The sequence below is a fragment of the Bactrocera dorsalis genome, chromosome 1 (genome assembly GCF_023373825.1).
Source record: "Bactrocera dorsalis isolate Fly_Bdor chromosome 1, ASM2337382v1, whole genome shotgun sequence".
Taxonomy (NCBI): Eukaryota; Metazoa; Arthropoda; class Insecta; order Diptera; family Tephritidae; genus Bactrocera; species Bactrocera dorsalis.
In genome coordinates, this window is record NC_064303.1 from 42,747,630 (window position 1) to 42,770,815 (window position 23,186).

Consider the following 23,186-nt stretch of genomic DNA (forward strand, 5'->3'; position numbering starts at 1 on the left):
AAAATTAAAATATGACTGATACAACACTGCGTGGTATGTTTCTTGAGTTCGCTATACTATCAGCTGTATTTGTTTACTTTCTTATTATTGGCGTTTAAGTGTTTGAAATTAATAAATTTAATACATTTCGTTATTAATATGGAAGGAAACCACGATATTCAGGTAAATTAAGTTGAATATAAGTGAAATATGAAAATACAGTATACTCTCGAAAAGTAAATTCTCAGAAAGTAAATAATCGCGGAAAAGTAATAGAAATTTTGTCAGACACTTCAGATGGAGAAGAAGTCAGCCAGGAACCCAAAGTGACATATGCGGAAGCAATTCAAATCGTAAACAACTTGATCCACTGGTTTAAAAATGAAAACGATGCAAATCAGGTGTCAAACAAAAGAATATTCAAGATTTTTTCTCTTCATAGTAAATACATATCGCTCATTTGCTGCAAGACCGGCATAAATTGAAAAACGTGATTTTTGAGTTAATGATGCAGAATTGTTCGTTATATCATACTACATGTTGAGTGAAAAATTCATATGAATACCTCTTATATGCTCCGCTTGAGAAGAGGTGTAAGGTTGGAGTCACCGTGTAAGGTTGTAGTCAGTTGAAAACTTAAAACGCGTTTTCTGGAGATTCGATTTTTTTCACTTATGCCGGTCTTGCAGCAAATGAGCGATATGTATGTATGTAAATGTAAATATGTTTTTCATGTAAATCCATATGTTTTTTTTATTTTTTAGTTTAAAAATGCATTTAATATTATAAAAACAGATAATTTATGTATATATTTGGAAAAGTAAATTACCCAAAATACCAATCGATTTACTTTTCGAGAGTATACTGTATTTTGAAGTTTATGTGGTTACAAATGATTTTATTTAAAAATTTAAAAAAACAAAACAAAGTCAAATAATTTTTTTTAAAAGAAACCAATGGCTCAAAGCTTTTGTAGTCGTTTCATCGAAGACACGCAGTTGACGGTAGGATGAAAAGTGGTGCGCCCAAAAGTATGCAATATGCAATCAACTGATTAAGTGTAGAAATATGACAAAATATGACGTACAACAGTTAAGGGTGCTCACAAGTGTCGTATTTTTTAAGAATATTAAAATATGACATAAGACATACAACAAAGCTTGTGAATTGCGTAACTATCAATATGCCACATATCAAAGAAAAAGGTTCTCTGGGTTTCATTAAAGTACCTCACCTACTACTACCAATAATATCGAGTAAAGTCAGGTTCGCAACATAATAGGGACTAAGTCAAGTTTTTGCCCAATTTTATCCATTTTAAGCACAAAGAAACACTGCTATGAGTAAAACACGCTTTCTCATTGCAACAAAAAAATTGCATATATTGAGATAACTTCCATATGAGCTGATGTATGCGGTATAAAGTCATCCGGAAGTTCGAAAAGGAAGTATTGATCCGATCCAACTTATTTTGAATACACAGATGGCATACTCTAAATGCATTATTCATGAAAAGTTGTATTTCGTTATATTAATTGCTTTATGATTTGTGAAAAGTTAAAGATTCAAATGAAATTTAAAATTGAGCTATATGGAAAATAGGTGCGATTGCAGTCCGATATCGCCCATTTCCGCATTGTGGCATAGGGTCTAGGAGGTATGTATATTAAACCTCTTAAAGGGCGGGGCCACCCCCACTTCTCAACATTTGCAGCCCACAGATTTCCCCGGCTATTGTAATCGCCTGAGCCAAATTAGAGTTCTATAACTGTTTTAGTGGTCAGTTAATGGCGTTGTGAGCCTGGTAGTGGCCTATCTTCGAACTCCGCCTTACTTTTCTACCAAGGAGCAAGTGTACCACGTTTAATCGATATCTTCATTTATACTCAAATTACAGCTTGCGCCAACGGACGGACAGCTACTCGCTTAGGTTTAGGTGATACATACAACCATTATGTGAACAAAACAATTATACTCTGTAGCAGTATGTTGCTAGAGTACAAAAAGGCAATACCCACTTATTAAAACGCCATGGTGCAAATACCTTAAATTATATAATATGGAAGTGATATTTCTCATAAAGTAATTGAGAACATATTTGTATATTGATAAACGATAGTTTTTCTGAGAATTGGTTAATTAAAGTAATTTCGTAAGCTTTGCTTTTAATGCCACTATTAAGACATCGCATCCGATATTATTTAAATCACTGTTGATGTCGTGATAAAATATAGAGATTTCTCCAAACTAAAAACTGTGAAATTAGTATAGAAATTATGAATGCATAGCAAAAAATTGGAAAACTGTTGTTTTTGTTTAGATCTAGTTTAGTTGAATTTATAGACATTTAATAATTCCAAATTTTTTTGCGGATATGAAATTAAAAAAAAAAAAAAAAAAATAAGAGATGCAAGCAAGTTTAGTGGTTTGTGAGATATGCATGTACTTTAACTATCAAACCAGAGATGCCTCTCCGTACTTCGATTGGTAGTACAAAACTACTATTTTCTAAAGAAAACAGATTAGCAAAAATAAAAGCAAATTATGAACTTTTTGTCACGTTTGTATAATGTTTTTTGTTTTTTTTTTTTATAAGCATTACGAGGTAAGAAAATAACAAATTAAATAAAATAACATAGTTGAATTTAGCTGCTGCAACTATATTGTCTTGTAAATATGCTGAAATTGAAATAGAAATTTAATTGGATTATTAAAAAAGTTGCAACAAAAAAATTGCATATATTGATTGAATTTTCTTTTCTAAAACTACATCGTACTAAATATCCACTTAATGACCGTTAGAATAGTTTTAAGAAAAATTACTTTTAATGGATTTTATTTTGTTTTGCATTAGCAATGTCGTGGATTAATGTTGAAGATTTCACATTGCCATGTCTTTAATTTTTAACGCCACACTCTGTATTTAAAATTGCACCTATGTACTGTGTATTATAGTATATTCCCAAAATAAATTCTTTTCAACCATTTCTTTTTAGCATATATACTTCTGTCCTGTTATTGCTTTCATAACTCGTCCTTAAAACAAAGACGAAATTTTCTTGTCTGTAAATGTCGTCTTAAAGTCAACTTCTTGAAACGAGTTAAATTGTCTTTAAATTTTTGCAAGGTTATTATTCTTTGAAAGTCGTAAAGATTTGTCTTTTTGATTGAATTGACTTCATTATTTACAATCACAGACAAAAAGATACATTACAGGGAGGTACTCACCCTATTTTACTCATTTTCGGCACAATAGCATGATTTTATCTCAAACTTTTTTTTAACCGTGTTTCATAATTTACTAGAACACACTATTGGCCGATATTATTAAAAATCAGCCATATGCACTAGTGTCCACATATTTGGTGTCTGGGTCCTTGAAATGTTATAGTCTGATTTCAACAATTTCGGGCATAAGGTTAAATACCTTGAGGGAACTTTGTGCAAAGTTTTATTCTGATAACTTCATTAATGTTTGATTTTTATAATTTAAAGTTTGTTATATGAAAAGTACATAGTATGTAGATTTCGCCCATTTTCACGCCGTGATTGTCTCTTAAAGGTGGGCGGTGCCACATAAAGTTTTGTATCTCAATTTAGTGCTTTGTAATACTAAATTGAGATACAAAACTTTACGTGGCACCTCCCACCTTTAAGAGACACCTTATAGGTTTTCGTTTATTGCCGAAATATCCACCCAATCTCTCAAGTTTTACTAAAGTTATCGCTTGCGCACAGACCTGTGGGCAAAAAACTTAATTTAGTCTGAAGCATTTTCCTCATATTCCTGTGTAACTAGGTCTTCGGCTAAAACACAATTTTAATTTCCATTTGACTGTTTCACTTTCCTGTTCACAAATCAAAAAGAAATTAATATAACAGGATAAAATCTTGCACTAAAAGTTACAAAAGTATAAATTGTTCAGTTACACACGAACTTAGCCCTTTCTTATTTGATTTATTTTTCTAGATTCATATTCATCAAAATAATCATGAGTATTTAGTATACGCAGTGATAAAGGTATGCTCAACTTATGCCAATGTGAGAGCGCCTCAAAATAACCGTTTCTTATATCATTTATGTTATGGTCAGATCGGACAAAATAATTACTTTAGGGCATTTTAATTAAAGGAACCAACATTTATTACGATTAAAGCTTATTATATATTGGACTTTTAATATATGACAATTATTAAATGTTTTTACTTATTTTAAATTGAAAATTAATGTTACTATGCATCAAATTACAAAGCGTTTCATTAAACACATTTAAATTTCGCATTTTCTTTAATTTTCACTGTTTTACATTTTTTATTAGCGATCTTGAAAGGCAACAATCTCTACGTTCACATATATTTTTTCTAGGATTTCAATCTGGCCATTCCAGGCATTCCAATTGCGAAACGTCAAAACCTACCAGATTCAATGAACTGTGGAGAGTTGGGCATCTCTTTATCTCTGGTAAACGCTTGTCTTTCTGAAGTACAATACATAAAGTGCATTCGGCGATTTTTGCGATGAGTGAAATTATTCAGCAAAGAAGTTCCATTAAATTTTGTGTGCGGAATTAAGTTTTTAGTGCCAAAACGTTCAGACTGTTGATAAAGGCCTTTGGTCATAATAAAATAAAGTTATAACTGATGCTTGAGAATCGTCGATTAACAGACAGATATCTTACTGTCATCGTTCTAATATCGGAAAAACCAGCGAAAAACATTTTGAAAGATTAATTATGCCTAAAAAAGTGAAAACACGATTGGTTCCAAAGTCACTAAATTTTTTCGAAAAACAGCGTCACCAGGATTTCATGAAAAGTATTATTGGCGACAAGTTTTAGATCTATGTTTACGACCCAGAAACAGATGATCAATTGACCGAATTCCTTCCCATCGACTGTAAAAAGAGGCCGGAATTATAGGCGGACAACTCTAGCTTTTTGCTCCACGATAATATACCGTCGCATACTGCTTTGATTCTTCGTAAGTTTTTCACCAAATTTTCAAAAAATATCTTGCGGCAACCACCATATTCTCTGATTTAGCTCCGAGCGACTACTGCCTATTCAGCAAATTCAAACGACCACTTCGGGGACCGTTTTGAGTCAATTGAAGACATTAAACGTGAATCGCTACGCGTATTGAAGGCTATCCCAGATATTGACTTTATATTATATTTGGCTAAGAGGATACGACAGATATTTTGAAGAAATTAAGAATTTTAATATTATGAACAAAGTCTAGTGCCATTCACTTGGGAGTGGCCAGAAACGATTCTTTTACATATGACTCAAGCAGCTTACGACTTCCGGTCTTTGACCAAGTATCCTCTGGGTAGCCTAAGAACATCCGTTTGAAGGCGAGCTAAAGTGAGAAGGCGAAACATCCCCTGCATAGGGTTGTGCGCTGGGTTTGGGACCCGCCACGTAAAAAAACACCCCCAGTGAATAGTTGTAACCAGCCTCGGATGAGAGACCCCCCTTTTGATGACGACCATGGCAAACGAAATAAGGACTACGAATTGAGGGCATGCACCTGGAATGTCCGGTCCCTTAACTGGGAAGGTGCCACTGCCCAGCTGGTTGATGTCCTCGTGAAAACAAAGGCTGACATCACCGCCGTCCAAGAAATGCGATGGACGGGACAAGGACAGAGACGTGTAGGTCCTTGTGACATTTACTACAGTGGCCATATAAAGGAGCGCAAGTTTGGTGTGGGATTCGTGGTGGGAGAGAGACTCCGTCGCCGAGTACTATCATTCACTGCGGTGAATGAACGTCTAGCCACAATCCGCATGAAAGCGAGGTTCTTCAACATATCGCTGATTTGCGCCCACGCCCCGACGGAAGAGAAGGACGATGTGACCAAAGATGCTTTTTATGAGTGCTTGGAGCGCACTTATGTGAGATGCCCCCCGTCACGATGTAAAAATCGTGCTTGGCGACTTCAACGCCAGGGTGGGCAAAGAAGGTATCTTTGGTACTACGGTCGGTAAATTCAGCCTCCACGAGGAAACTTCCCCAAATGGGTTGAGGCTGATCGACTTCGCCGGGGCCCGAAATATGGTTATCTGTAGTACTAGATTCCAGCATAAGAAGATCCATCAAGCCACCTGGCTGTCTCCGGATCGAAAAACTACCAACCAGATCGATCATGTTGTGATAGACGGAAGACACGTCTCCAGTGTTTTAGATGTGCGTGCGCTCCGAGGTCCTAACATCGACTCGGACCACTATCTTGTTGCAGCTAAGATTCGCACCCGCCTCTGTGCAGCAAAAAACGCACGCCAACAAACACAAGGAAGGTTCGAGAAGCTGCAATCACAACAGACAGCCGAACGATTCTCTACTCGGCTTACACTCCTGCTCTCTGAGAGCACTCGTCAACAACTCGGTATAAGGGAACTGTGGGACATCATTTCAAACTCCTTACGTACAGCTGCAACCGAAACCATTGGTTTTCGGAATGTGCAAAAGAACAGCTGGTACGGCAACGAGTGCCGTGTCGCAGCGGAGAGAAAACAGGCTGCCTACCTCGCAACGTTACGATCGACCACAACACACGTGTGGGATGGGATAGATACCGAGAGTTGAAGAGGGAAGCGAGACGCATTTGCAGACAGAAGAAGAAAGAGGCCGAAATGCGTGAGTACGAACAGCTTGATAAGCTGGCCGACCGGGGTAATGCTCGAAAATTCTATGAAAAGATGCGGCGGCTTACACAAGGTTTCAAGACCGGAGCATACTTCTGTAGAACCCCCAAGGTGATCTAGTCACCGATGCCCAGAGCATACTTAAATTATGGAGGGAACACTTCTCCAGCCTGCTGAATGGCAGTGAACGCACAACACCAGGAGAAGGTGAACCCGATACCCCAATCGATGACGATGGAGCAGACGTTCCATTGCCCGATCATGACGAAGTTCGAATAGCTATTGCCCGCCTGAAAAACAACAAAGCGGCAGGGGCCGATGGATTGCCGGCCGAGCTATTCAAACACGGCGGCGAAGAACTGATAAGGAGCATGCATCAGCTTCTTTGTAAAATATGGTCGGATGAAAGCATGCCCAGCGATTGGAATTTAAGTGTGCTATGCGCAATCCATAAAAAAGGAGACCCCACAATCTGCGCCAACTACCGTGGGATAAGCCTACTCAACATCGCATATAAGGTTCTGTCGAGCGTATTGTGTGAGAGATTAAAGCCCACCGTCAACAAACTGATTGGACCTTATCAGTGTGGCTGCAGACCTGGTAAATCAACAACCGACCAGATATTCATCATGCGCCAAATCTTGGAAAAGACCCGTGAAAGGAGAATCGACCACCTATTCGTCGATTTCAAAGCTGCTTTCGACAGCACGAAAAGGAGCTGCCTTTATGCCGCGATGTCTGAATTTGGTATCCCCGCAAAACTAACACGGTTGTGTAAACTGACGTTGAGCAACACGAAAAGCTCCGTCAGGATCGGGAAGGACCTCTCCGAGCCGTTCGATACCAAACGAGGTTTCAGACAAGGCGATTCCCTATCGTGCGACTTTTTCAACCTGCTTCTGGAGAAAATAGTTCGAGCTGCAGAACTCAACAGAGAAGGTACCATCTTCTATGAGAGTGTACAACTGCTGGCGTATGCCGAACTAACTAACTAATCAATATCAATTGATATCATCGGCCTCAACACCCGCGCCGTTAGTTCTGCTTTTTCCAGACTGGACAAGGAAGAAGAGAAATGGGTCTGGCAGTGAACGAGGGCAAACAAACAGTCGTCGCACTCGCGATTTGGCACTCATGTCACTGTTGACAGTCATAACTTTGAAGTTGTATATAATTTTGTCTATCTTGGAACCAGCGTAAACACCACCAACAATGTCAGCCTAGAAATCCAACGCAGGATAACTCTTGCCAACAGGTGCGGCAAGTAGGCAATTGAGAAGCAAAGTCCTCTCTCGACAAACAAAAACCAAACTCTATAAGTCACTCATAATTCCCGTCCTGCTATATGGTGCAGAGGCCTGGACGATGTCAACAACAGATGAGTCGACGTTGCGAGTTTCGAGAGAAAAGTTCTGGGAAAGATTTATTGTCCTTTGCGCGTTGGCCACGGCGAATGTCGCATTCGATGGAACGATGAGATGTACGAGATATACGACAACATTGACATAGTTCAGCGAATTAAAAGACAAAAGACATGTTGTCCGGATGGACGAAAACACTCCAGCTCTGAAAATATTCGACGCAGTACCCGCCGCGGGAAGCGGAGGAAGAGGAAGACCTCCGCTCGGTTGGAAGGACCAAGTGGGGAAGGACCTGGCTTCGCTTGGAATATCCAAATGGCGCCACGTTGCGAAAAGAAGAAACGACTGGCGTGCGGTTGTTAACTCGGCTATAATCGCATAAGCGGTGTCTACCCCAATTAAGAAGAAGAAGAACAAAGTCTAGTATAAAGATAATATATAAGATATAATTTTTTTAAATGATGAACATAGTCCATATTCAATCACATACAATTAGTATTAACTTCACTGAGAAAAAAGCATTGCTGCTATTAATGCCAAATATTATTATACTGGCATATTACGGACAATGTGTGAGATGGGAGATTTTTACAATGCAAATACACTTTTGGAGCGAATTGTATGGAAACTTGTAATCATATACATATAGTGTTTTTACTTCACGCTTAAGATTTTCTTTGCTTGTGTCCACTTAACATTATTAAAAAGGGTTAACGAGGTGAGCAAATATTTACCTTAGGCCAATTAAAATAATAATCTAAGTGGCAAAATTCTGGTAGGTGGTAAACGCCGTTGTGATTAGAGTTGAGTAAAATTGCATTGTCAGCACATTTACCATAGCTGTGCAACCACACAAAATGTGTTCATATATTACATGATTATACTTGTATGTATGTATATGATTATCTGTATACATACGCATTTATATAATATTATTTTATGAAGCCAAATGATACTAATAATGCCATATTAATCTGTATGCCAAACTCCTTGCAAATGATGTAGGCTCATTTTTATGGTTATGAAGCTTTATTATGGAGGCGACTGAAGTAGTTTAAAGAAGCTTATCCGCAATTGCATGCACTAAGAACTCAGAATTTCTTGTGCGACGAATAGATTATCTTGTAAATACGTAAGAGCATTTTCAAATATATGTACATATGTATGCCAAAGTACTTTATAATTGTGACTATGCGTACGGGTGTAGAGAACAATTCCTACTGAACGAAATGCTTACCATTGTTTGGATTTTGCGTTTGTTTCTGTTATTTGCCAACATCCCTCATAAATTCGAATGAAGGCATTACGTTTCCACTGATTTTGCATGTACATAATTTCATTGTAATGAATTTGTTGTTTGATTTCCGTTCATACCGCGAACTGAAAATGAACGATCACAAGAGGAACGAGTTATCTACCAATACCAATAGCTTCTTTAAGTGGGCGATTTAAATATTTGCAGAAGCGTCATCAATGTGCCCACCATATCATTTAAAATGTTCTCGTATATATGAATGTATTCTGCAGGTTATTATGTGCGTATCTCTAGGTTTGCTTAGATTGGATATTTATTGTGCACTTGTTTATTCACTGTCGTGCCTTGATTGAGTTTCCTATTTCACCGATTTCCTCTTTCTCTAAATATATATATACCTGTCACTTTTACCACTTAAAGCGTGTGTAAATGCATCGGCGCTTTCTATGAGTTGCAGAACAATTTTTTTACATATTTTTATATATCTATATATATTAATATTTTTATATATCTGAACTAGCTTTGGACCAGTTTTTTTCAGATCTATATCAAAATACGAGAAGCATGGACAGCAGAAATTCATTGGTTGATTTGCACATTCAATACCTATTAATTAATTCGACCGTACGTCGATGTAAATTCTTTTAGCTGCATCCTTCACGAGGGTGCTAACTGGGCAACAGTGGACCTGGGGGAGTCGGGGTTAGTTCTTAAAGCATCATTTTCTTCCAGGTAACTATTCTTTGGCATACGACATTGGGTTAGGGATATATATATCTACCTCAGCCATTGCTAATGATATGGTGAATATAAAATGCTAAGAACAAAGAAAGAAAGCGGGCTGGGCTATCAACTCAAAGGTCAGTAGGAAAAGTGGAAAAATGGCTGGAGACCCGGTCACACTTGTGACAATTTCTGACGAAGCGACTGGATAAATGGTGTCGAAATCTTCAAATTTAAGAACAGCCCCTCTCTGCTATGGGTAAATGAAGTGGTTGTGAAGCTTCAATGCCTGTGGGAGAGGGCCGTCCTCGAGATAGTTGACCGGAGCTGCATCCACATTTTCGGGGAGATGGTGTGGGGCGTAAGCACTTTTAGCTTCGCCTGAACAACACGCTGGAGAAGCAAGAGGTCGGAAAAAATCTAAGTGACATCCTAAAGGCCGCTCTGAGGTTCCATGAAGCCGAGGTGATTTGGTGATGCAGTCCGACCTCGAGAACAATCCTGATTCTAGCCGTTAAAGCTCTTCAGATAAACCTTTTTTGGAATATTTCTTGATTAATGGATCTGCTTTTTGTTTTAAAAGCTTAACAACAAGTTATGAAATCCTAAATTTATTAAAAACCAGACAAGCTCAAGCAAGTGATTGAACTGTTTCGGTGATACGCTGCTCTTTAGTACACAGGCATATCTTTTCTTTTTAGGCGTGTTTGATCGCAGTAATATACTAGAAAGCATTAGCCAATGGGTTTGGGCAATCTCGGAGGTTAGATATATATTTCATTCTGGTGTCGTCTACATCTTTTTTAACCATAGGAATACCAAGATCTTTATGGATATTTTCAGTACGCATGTACTAGCGAAGAAGTGATTGTTCTAATATTTTCGATTGGAACCTTTTTATTATATCAATATTAGTGGTGCAGGTCGTACCCCACAGTTGCATGCCATACATCCAAATCGGCTTTACGATCGCATTATATAAAAGCGCTTTGTTGTTTAGGCTAAGTTTAGAGTGTTTATTTATAGCCAATTTTAATTTGCAGCTCTTATCGTCATGTAAGTTATTTTACTAGATACACCCAACTCTTTTTTTACACGGTAGATACGTTCCTTAGAAATCCGTGTAAAAAAGAGGCGTTTCCTATAGAAAAATGGGGGGATACGTTTTATGTCAACTGAAAACCCTATAAGATTATTATTATTTACTACGAAAAACCGTGTAAAAAATTTTGAAAACTATAAAATTTCAGATATGCATACAAATTGTATGTTCATATGGCATTTTATTGAGCATTAAAAATTAAAATACATAATTCATACTGGTGAAAATTGGTAGATTAAGTAAAAAACAAAAGAAATCTGTTAATCCAGAACTAAGAACAGAGAAATTAGAATAGAAATAAGGAAAAAATATTTACATACATAGCTCATAATAATGTAATATGTTTTGTTCATTCTCATTTATATGCCAGTTGGCTAGCCCTTCTTCGACAGAACTTAAGTGTTAAGCTCTATTATTGATGCCTGCCTTGATAAACACGGCATCTCAACTAAATTCACTGTCACCTTACACATACATCCGAGGACAATAAAGAACTGTTAAACTGGTAAGGAAGAGTATACATTCATACAATAATTTAAACTTCTCTTCAGATGACGGTATCAAAGGATGGTAAGGATGAGAAACTAGTCATTGCACCCTGTTACATGCCCCATGACGCCAATGCGCATCACACGGTATGAAGTAGCAGTGATACCAACGGTAGGGGCAAGTCATTACTAAATTTTGTACTGACAAGTAATGTAAGTATAGCTAACCGGGGAGAAGAATTATCTTATAAGGAACCTATAATTATATTTTTAACACTTCATACTAGCACAATAATCGAGGTTGAGATTGAAAGGTGCTTTAGACACTCGTTTTTTGAACATAGGTATGTAGGATTTCACGTACAATTCTCGGCCCTCAATAAAAGTGGGCTTTCAGAAATCTTAAAAAAACTAACTGGAATGCTTACATAAAGATAGTGCATGTGACTCAACCTCTGCACTAGAGGGAGTACGTACTATATTGCATGCCCTCCTCCATGGAGGAACAGGGAGCTGGAATCATGTAGACGCAGTGTTCAGGAACTTTTCAAACTGGTGAAGATATCTCGAAAAGACTGTAGGGTGATGCTTGGCTTAGCCACAGCTCATAACTAACTGACATCACACTGGAACACTGTTGCTTATGTCCGGCAGGTACCTGTTTAATTCGCCTATGCTCTATTGCCACATTCCCAAAGCACAATGAAAGGGTAGTTCCAGGTAAATAGTCGACTCAAAATAGTATGGAACCTAATTTATTTTTTGTTAATCATTACGCCTGGATAAGGGAATAGCAAATGGAAGTTCAAATAGTTAAGACTAAACACAAAGAAATAATTTGCGAACAAGTGAGAGTTTGATAACATATTGATTTCCTATCTAAATAATTTCTCACGATATATTGGGTTGTCAAAAAAGTCTTGCGGTATATTTATTGAATTTTTTTTTTAATTGAAATTGAAAAGAATATTTGATGACTCATGCCCAGCTCTTAACCGATGCTACGGCTGCTACTATGCCGGTCTCTTTCGAACAATTCAGCGATTTTATCGTAATTTTCGACGACAGGCTTTCCGGAGCGTGGCGCATCTTCGCCACGCCATCTTCACTTCTACACCAGAACGAAAACGTTGAAACCATCGTTGTGCGGTGGAAATGGAAACTGTATCGGGTCCATAAACTGCACAAATTTTATTGGCGGCTTGCGATGCATTTTTGCCTTTGTCGTTGTAGTACTGTAAAATATACCGTATTTTCTCTTTATTTTGCTCCAGTTTGCGACGCTATAACTCACGAACGACTTAAAAGAAACGACAATCAATCAAACACGTGTTAGCGCGTGAAATGAGCTTTCCAAAAAGGTATAGCATGACCCGATGCGACGAATAAAACTAGAACTACGCGCTTTCAGCGCCAACTAGCGAAAATACCGCAAGACTTTTTTGATAACAATACATAGTATTTGCTTGCTGACGGAGAAAGAGTAATAGTAGAAGATTGAAATGAGGTGCCCGCAGTAGAGCTTGACCACGGTTTTTGATGTTATTCACGCCTTATGAATTTCTAAAAACTGTGGTCACCCCTTTTACGGAAAGTTTTCGGTGTGTTTTCATTACAACATCAGTACTGACCACATGTCGATATAGCAGTGCATTTCTTAAACTGTCGTCAATATTTGGTATCAGATGATTGAGGCGCCTTACCCATACGTTTACAAAAGATGTACAAGACTCTGTGAAGCGATCTCAGTCGTTCAAAGATAGGCGGTAACACTACGATATTTAGCTACAGGATATAATTACACATATAACTTCCCTGAGGGGTTACATAGGTTTCACATTTTTAAAAAATCTAAATTTTTTTATCTTATTAAATTCTGTAACATCTCTAGAATATTGTCCTAAATTTTCAAGTTGATCCGACTAATAGTTTCGGAGATACAGCCTTGAGAACTTGTGCGCTCGAGGCTAGCTAGACTAAGCCGTCTTTAAACGCGTTTTTTTTAAAACTATGTTTTCAAAGTCGGTTGTCAAGATTTCTCGCGAATCGATCTTGATGAAATCTTACACAGGTCTTCGAGATATCATTTACAAGGTCTTGAACGAAGGATTTTTTTTTATTACAACTATTTAAAAAAAAAAAATGTCGAGAAATTTTTAATCGAAATTTGCATTTTTTTATAAAAACGTCTGCCAAAAATCCAATTTTAATTTTTTTTTCCTTCGTCCAATACCTAGTTTACTGTCTTTACTAAAACACGTATTTTTTATTTTTATTTCAGATGATCCTGAAAGAAGTTTTGCTGACAACGCGGATGCACCTTTTTTCCGACGGATTGCCGGAAATGGCGTCGTAATGACTGCCATTTTGATATTTTTTTGAAAATTTTACAAAATGTTTATTAAATATGAATCTTTTAAATAAAAAAAAAATCATTTTTTATATTAAAAAAAAATTATTGAAAAAAGACCGTTATTTGCCCGAGGAAACCCATGTAATCCCTAAAAAACGTATTTGATGAAAACATTCCGCTTCCGCAATCAAGTGATGTCGTACGAAATATTTATTTATGGCTATCCAGAGCAAGAAATGTAGTAGAAAATGTGTTCAATGGAAATACTCAAGCGAAAGTTATTGTCCTCGAGATTTGTATTCTACATAATTACTAATTAATACGCAAGCCAAAGACACAAATGGCATTACTGATCTAGCGAAAGTTATTGTCCTCGAGATTTGTATTCTACATAATTACTAATTAATACGCAAGCCAAAGACACAAATGGCATTACTGATCTAGGTATTTGACGAATGGAGTTGGAAAAAAAGGGAATGCTTCAATCAGTTCGACCAAACAGTGTTTTAGGTAGGCCAGCAGACAGCGCGTGTCCGTTTTATGGATTTATTTTCCTGACTTCTAATGGAGAGGTTGAATAGGAGGATGCTGCATAACACGTTTTTTGTAATATCAGTTTGAATTCAATTTACCTTTATACTTGTATAATGCATATCTAATACAAACCGTCATATAGTTATTTTTATTAACTAATTAGCTGACCCCGCAGCCGTTGTCCTGCGTGAAATTATGTATTTTGAAATGAAAAGAAAGTTAAATTTATCATTTCATTTTTTTTGTTTTTTTCAATGTAACGCAGCTTTATAAACAACGTTTTTCGGTTTCTGTTCCGCTGTACAGAAAAGATGGTTTTCCAACTCGTGAGCACGCCACGGCCGTGTGAAAAACATAGCATTTCCAAATTTGTGCCTCACACTATGCGACTATCTTTAGGTCCTGTTGATTGTCATCTCAAATGCAATTTTCACTGGAAACGGAATACGTTTGATTTGAAATGGGAAATCGTTAGAACTCAAAGGAATTCGTAGAATCAAGAATTCTTCCCCTTGTATTCGATAGGTGCGTCACAATCAGTCGGGTTCCATTACACAGTTTCGGCGCATGAAGATTGCAAAACATAATAACGACGGATCCTACTTTGAGACGCAAATGATGCGGTGGCCTCCCAAGCCTGTCCAAAGAATTTAGAAATACCACTGGATAATTCACGGCGTCGTCTTCACTGTCAAGACGATCGATCAATTTTTATGAGCGCAAGTCTCCCGGAATTTGACTTTGAATCTTCCAGTTTAAGTCAACAACATCGGTATTTTTGGCAGCTAACATTGCGCGTGCACTTAAGGAATCGTAGTTACGATAATTTGGCCAATGTCCGAACATTTGTGATGAGTTCAACTTTCGTGAATAGATAAAGGGTAGACGGAATTGATGTCAAACCACCGGAAGTATCAACCGAAATTGTACCATTTCCAATTTTTAGCGAAGATGTAAAATGTCTTTGGCAATGTCGATGTTTGTATCGAAAAGTATGCGAACTTCATTTTCATTCCAGTGATTAACGTGTTCCAGCAATTACTTCTACCAAAACTTGCTTACATCGAACCATTCATAGTAAGCAATGATTCAAATATAGTTGAATCGCGTGCATTAATCAATAGCAACCGAAGGTAGAAACAATCGTCGTTTTTCGGGTGGATTGTGTAAATTCGTCCTAATGTATTAATTGATAAGACACCTGGATGTCAATATACTGGTTTCGGTTTCGGCTTATTAAAAGAGCGATTTTGTAGTTTAAAAGAGCTCAGGATTCGAATTCGAAATAAAAGTGGTCAAAAATACTGTAACGAATGGATACTAATATGCTGCATTCTTCACATTATACTACTTGATAACAGTGAAAATAAGAATTTCAACGAGAGTACAAATGAAGACATTTATGAAGAAGAAGTGGAAGAAACGATCTCAAGTAGCTTTGAATTAAAAAGACAATCGTTATATCATCTTATGTTTCCAAATGCTGTTTTATTAAATTAAAAATTATAATTAAATCAAAAACTCATTTTTCATTTTTATATATGTACATATAAAAAGTTGTATCACTTCAAGTTATCACATTTAGATATATTTATACATTCTTAAAAATTATTATACAAAACATACATATAAAATTGTTACATATTTATTATATTTGCACTTTAGTTCAATCATCGCCAGTCTTCCTTTTTGCTCTAACTCCAATTTTTTTATTTCAAAATCTTTATTTAACTTTTCTCTGTTCAATTCTAGCTTTAACTTTTCCAAATTTAACTTTTCTTTTTCAATTTCTATTCGTTGCTCAAAAAACTGTTCTCTTTTCTTTTGTATATCTTTAAGTTCACTAAGAATATATTTTGGAGCACGTTTTTTTCGAGGAACGACGGAGTGGTAGGAGGATCTGTTGCTACCTCTGCTCCTACTGTTGTCTGTTCTGCTTTGCGGTTAAGTGAACCCGATGGTTCCGCAGATGATTGTGATGATTCGGCTGCAATTTCCACTACCTCTACAAGGTCTGCAAAATCGCTGCAGTATTGTGATACTTCAGGATTGTACGTCTCTACAACACAATTGGTTTCGGATTTACTCCCAAATTAAACCGAAAGCCGTTCATAATTCGGACACATTTGTTAAAGTTTTGCTGAGCTGAAAACTAAAATATGTCTCAAGTGATGTTTGAAGCAATGCTTACGGCCAGCCGGTTTATAACAAAAGGTGCCAGGTGGGCTTCTGCTTTAAGCAGCAAGTCCACAAACATTCTAGTGAATAGGCAAGCGGCAATTAAGGTCAATACAAAATCTAATTGCGTTAGATTATGCAAGAAGACAATTAATAGACTTTCAGCAAGAAGCACATCATCAATAATATCATCAGAATACCTGGCCATATAGAGATAGAAGGAAGTGAAAAGGCAGACGAGCTAAGCTGCCTCAGGCCATTCCACTCCTACCCTAGAACACCTCAGGTCGTCGAAAACAAGCAATTCAGGTTATAACACAAAGTTACTTTAGGGAAGTGTTGCTAGTGGCCAGACTAAATATTTCCCACTGTTATGCAAAAGGGAGGTTGGCAACATTGTAAGGGTTATCACAGGTCACCAACCCTTTACATCCTATCTTGAAACAAAAGGGAAAAATGGACTCAGTGCGCGATTTCAAAGGTGTTTTGAATTAGAAGAGTGTGAAGAACTTTCGAAATTCGTAATATTAGTCATATGTTATAGACCTGAAAAGATTCTCAAATTTAACTAAACCAAAGCGGTTAATCGCTTTGGTCATCCGATTTACTGACAGGTATCAAGAGGAAGGGTGTAATGTAATAACCACTACCTTATTGCAGCCAAGATAAGCACCCACTGCTGTGCAGCAAAAAACACACGTCAACACACGGAAGGTTCAACGTCGAAAAGTTCCAGTTCTAAATGTATTCGATGTAGCACCCGCCGTGGGAAGAAGAAAGAGAGGAAGACTTCCACGCTGACCGGGTATAATACGATTTTCAAACTTTTTATTGAATTTAAATACATATATCGTATGTTAATATAAATATGTAATACACGTGACAGGCATTTAATAACAATACCGTATATGGTACAAATACCATATGTGTATCACCAAATATTAGCAAAATACCATATGAGCAATGTAGTATTTGGCTGGTAACAATACTATGATGTTTCATTGTGGTATTTGTATAAACACAGCTAAAAAAAGGTAACGAACTTTGCTAAAAACGTTTACATAAAAGCGTTTCGAAATATTCTGTCGAAATGACTTAAAAAAATTAGTTTATGAAATGAAAAGCAAAACATTTTTCACAATTTTTCTTCCCGAAATGCAGGAAATGCTTTATTTTATGTGAGGATTTTAAAGAGACTTTAACCAAATTGCCTTTTTATGATGAAAATAGATTAACTTTACAGTATTTGAAATAATTGTACTTATTTTCTTCACTACTACATATTTATTGTTGAATTTTTTTTTTTTGAAATATTTAATGCCTATGAAACTGTTAATACTTCAATATAGTTTCTTACAATCCTTACCTCTGGTGGGGGGCATTGCAAGACTTTTATTTAGGGAGAATTTATTCGTTCTAATTTTATTTCGTATTTTTCTTGCTTATATACAACTTTGAAACTATCTTAAATAACTAAAAACACATATATGTATGCGTGTATGTTTTTATCTATTGCAGCATATTGTTTATTGCTGCTTGACATGGGGTTATTTTGAAATGTACAATTTAATACATATGTGTGTGTGTTATCTCTTCTGTAAATTTATGATTTAGATGTGCATTGCATGTAAATGTATGTATGTATGTAAGTATATTAATATATAAATAGATATTGATATTCAGAAGAATTTCGGCTTTGCTGATAAGTAAGTATGTTCAATGATATTTGAACAGAAACAAAGCTAGTATTTGAGTTTACTACTTCGCTATGTGTATCATCAACGTAGTAAACATAATACCATGATACCTTTACTATGGTATTTTTACTACATATCTGTCACAAGTATAAGGTGTTTTAAAAAAATTAAAGTAACGCATGCTTTTGTGAAAGTATGTGAAACCGGTCCACGAATTTCCCCAAATTCCCTATACTACAAAGTGTGTTCCAAAGTAAATAGGACTTAAAAACAGAACAAATGGTTTTTTTCGGCAAAATAAATTTATTTAAATTCATAATAGTTTCCTTCTGCTTCAATACAGCTGTTTTAGCTCGTTGGTCGGTATGGCCGCAAGTATGTCGGTGAAAGCCTTTTGAATAGTCTCTACGTCTACATAACGCTTTCCTTTCATGGGCAAATGCATTTTTCCGAAAAGGAAGAAGTCACACGGTACCATATCAGGCGAATACGGGGAGTGGTTAATGATTAAAATGTATTTTTTGGTCAATTAATCGGTCACAAGCGTCGATCGATGAGATGGATTCTGAGCAATTTTTGGTTGTCGCTCAATTTGTGTGGAACAAACCGTGCACACACCATTCGTAAGCCCAAATGTTCAGTCAAAATGCGATAAATCGATGTTTTAGAAATGTTCAATTCCATTTCCATGAATTTCAATGATGATTTCGGCTGATTTTTGATAAATTCACGCACAGTTATGATGGAATTTCCTGTGATCACGGATTTTGATTTATGTCCTCACGATCACTTTGACGTTGAAACCATTCGTGCACTCTGCTATGGGATAGGCAATCATAGCCATAAACTCGTTTCATCAATTGAAACGTTTCGGTAAAAGTTTTACCAATTTTAAAACAAAATTTAATGTTTTCTCTGTATTCGAAGCTCATTTTCGCACTGATAACATAAACATACTGACACTTAAATCATAATAACTTAATTTCCAATTGATGAAATATCATGAAATTCTCACTGGACAATCGATAAAGATAGCAGACTCTAACGCACTAGTCGACATATATGTAGATACCGCCACCAGGGGGCGCTACATTCAAAAAGTTCTGTTTACTTTGGAACGTACCTTGTTTATATATTGATTTTCGTTATTTTAAAAGACTTGGTTTTGATTTGCTTATTTGTAAGAACTTTCTCAAATTGTAAGAACTTTTAATAAAATTGCTGACTGACGCGTTTTCGAGTATACTTGAGTAATGTCAAAAGTTAATGCAAACAGTCAAAAGTTGATGCATTCAGTCCATATCTTCCCTAGCCCCAAAATACGCAAGGTAATGATTACCACACATATTGACTTTACATATGTATGACTTTAAATCGTTGTGAGACAATTTAATCGTGAATATCGTGGCAAAGGTGAGCCGATGGTGCACACCGAATTTGCCTCCGACCGGCCAAACTGTCAATAAGGAATACTATTTGAGTGTTGTGCATGGTTTGCGCGAAGCTAATCGTAATAAATATAGTTTAAAAAAACTAAAAAACACGCTTTTAAAGCATATCAAAATAATTCTTTGTATAAACTAACAATAATAATGAAAGAAAAATTCCTGCATTATTGTGAGAAAAGCGTGGCATGCTCGATATATGAAAAATATGTCACAAAGCACCCCACGCTTTTCTCACAATAATGTAGGAATTTTTCTTTCATTATTATTGTTAGTTTATACAAAGAATTATTTTTCACTTTTTAATTTGATATGCTTTAAAAGCGTGTTTTTTAGTTTTTTTAAACTATATTTATTTTTAATTTTTTAGTTTGATGCGAGAAACACCAAATTTATTAAAATATGAACTGTGACATGTAGTATTGGTTAAGTAAATCGATAATTGGGCAGCATTTAATATCTACTCGTAACCTTTCATTGACTAATTGTTACATTATTTGCGACCAAGTTCTATTGACGACTTTACGAATTATTACTTCTTAATTGAATCATTTCTTCTAAATCTTCACTGTTACATGGGGTTTTACCTGTCAACTTTGAACAGTCTAGTTCTTCAATTCGAATACCGTCCAAAGATCTACAACGACTAAGTGCTACATAAGCTTGTCCAGCAACAAACAGTCGAGAGCCCAGATAAATTGCTGCATGCTCTACTGTACAACCTTGCTTTGTATGAACGATCGACGCCCAACTCAGTATGCTATTCAAATGTCACCAAAACTAGTTTTATATATATATGTTGCATACTTTTCGGTATGCTATTTAAATGTCACCGAAACTAGTTTTATATATATGTTGCATACTTTTAAGCGCATCTTTTTAATGTTAACAGTTGCTTCTCGGAGGCATTTTGAAAACTAGTATCTGAATTTTTTTTTACTACAAAAATTTTATTATAAGTATTAATTTTTTTATTACCTAAAAGTCGCATGTTTTGCATTATTTGATATTATTTCTTCTGGTGCGCGGTTATACTTATATATGTGCATATGTAAGTAGATGTAACTATATACAGTATACATTCTTTAAGGATGTACGTATGTATATTTCAGTATATACATATGCTACTCAAATGTCGCCAAAACTAGTTTTATATAGATGTTGCATATTTTTGGTGAGCTGCTTAAACTTACTGTCGCCTTCCTACAGTGTCTCTCAAATATTCTACGTTTCAGTACCACTTACAAAAGTTACAAATATACAAACATACATACATACATACACCTACCTACAGTGTCGCTCAAATATTCTACGTTTCAGTACCACTTAAAAAAGTTACAACCCTGCAAAAAGTGAGTCCAGTCTTAGACTGTATAAAAGACAGTCTTTCGTTGACTTACTACCGGACCAAGTCTAGACCAATCTCATGTAAAATCATAGGACCAATTTACACGGAGCATGTCCTAGGCTTGGTCTACCATTCTACCATTTATGCCGTCGACAGTCCAGACCAAAGATAGACGGTTTGGTCTATGCATAATACAGTCAGATGCTAGACCAAGTAGACTGTACAAATAGTGCCTATTCTGGTCTATATATGTTGCAGGCCAAAGTAGATAGGTATTATGCAGTCCGATTGGTCTATGCATAAGACAGTCTCATTGATAGACCAATCGACCTGCACAAAAGCTATTTACTTTGGTCTATGCATAGACCAATCGGACTGCATAATACCTATCTACTTTGGTCTGCAATATATATTTTTCTAAAAATGAAAATTGCTAGTTTTATATTTTGGTTTTTTTATATTTTTGATTTTATTCATCACATTTCGTTTAATTTAAACATTTAAAGTCTTCTCTTCTTAAAACTAAGTATAATTTATAATAATGATTTCAAAAATACAAAAAAAACAATTCCTCAGATAATGATTTCAAAAATTAAAAAAAAAATAATCACATATTCTGTAAAAAAAAAAAATCTGTTTTTATACTAAAAGTAGATAAAAAAAGTCAATAGTGTTAATTATATTAGTTATTTCCGATATTTAGTTTATTAACTGTGGTCAATCTATACAGCCTTTTTTTAACAATGTGGAGGCATTTCGATAGTTGCTTATCGGGCTTTTCTGACGTCGCCGACAATCCACCTGTTATTAAAAATAAAAGAAATTGAAGAATATACATATTTAAACAAAAATTAATTTATATACGTACTTATAATCGCATCATACAAGGAAATATATTTTTTGAGCCAAATCTTGCCATGGACGCCTACATTGACTTCGTTGCACATAGATCTGGAGATAATTTCCTCAAAGTGCTTTTCATGATCCCCCTTTAATAAGTGTTTTATTGCGTTAATCTGAAATGTTCATTCAAAATTATTAGTGGAATTTACAATAATTCAATTATTAAACTTACATATTCATTGATGTTCACCTCATTTATGGCGTTATTGACGCTTTCCATTTCTTCAATGGTTTTTATAGGGAGAGTTTGCTCAAATTCCTCATATCTGCGTCCTTATTAGCAAGAACGCTTAATTGGGCACCTTGCTTTGCCTGAACTTCCATCATTTTTTTAAGGTAATCTGGAAAATAATCATTTTTAAAATTATTTGGATCAAAACTTTATTTAAAAAATACCTAGCATGTTGTCAAATTTGGTGTTCAAATCGTCAATTTGCACCTTTCACAGGTTTTGTTACTGCTATTGCCGTTGGGGAAGTTGGTATTATTATTGGTTTTGAGATAGTTGATGTTATTGCTGCTGCCGCTATAGTTGTTTTCGGAATGAATTTGCGAATCATCTATAGAATTATTTTAAAAATTATTAATCCGTTATGAAAAGTTAGAAACAAAATATACTCGCAAAATATTATTTCATTCTCTTTGCAGTCAAATTGTCTTATCTGATTTGGTTGTTGCTGAGTCATTTTCATATAAATATTTGGTTTTTTTTATATTATATTTTTTATATTATATTTTTTATATTATATTTTTTTTTGTTATCTATTAAAAAGTGCAGCTATTTAATAAAGGCAATAGTAGAAAATTTTGTGAAGAAGGAAGCAACATCAATTTATATGCTACATCATCTGCTTTAAATTCTTCAATTTCTTCAGATAATGAATCCGAAAGTGCTATTCCTAGAGCTAATGAAGTGAATGGAGCTGTAAAGAACGGATGGACATTTTTAAACCGGACTGCTTCCAATATTATTTCCCCTGCATTTGACTTTTTAAATTTTTTAATTGAAATACGTATATCTGGCAAAATAACGCAGGCATTATCTGGTGTCTTTGAACTTAAATAAAAATTTTTCATCCTATAACTTGTAATTATATTATTTTTTTCTTTAATTTCTATTTTGCTTTCATTGAAAAAAAATTCTGAAATTTCATTTATATTTGCCAATTGT

At 35.6% G+C, this 23,186-nt stretch overlaps 1 long non-coding RNA gene across 1 annotated transcript in view; it reads right to left on the reverse strand.

Annotated features, from left to right (window-relative positions):
* Positions 1–21,625: 21,625 nt before the first annotated feature.
* LOC125775710 (uncharacterized) overlaps positions 21,626–23,186 on the reverse strand; it is a 57,224-nt gene continuing 55,663 nt past the window's right edge. Inside the window, exons 2-5 of the long non-coding RNA XR_007421317.1 lie at positions 22,412–22,575; positions 22,188–22,356; positions 21,981–22,128; positions 21,626–21,913 (exon numbers count right to left, since the gene is read on the reverse strand). This is a non-coding gene — a long non-coding RNA (uncharacterized LOC125775710). The remainder of the gene's footprint in view (positions 21,914–21,980; positions 22,129–22,187; positions 22,357–22,411; positions 22,576–23,186) is intronic.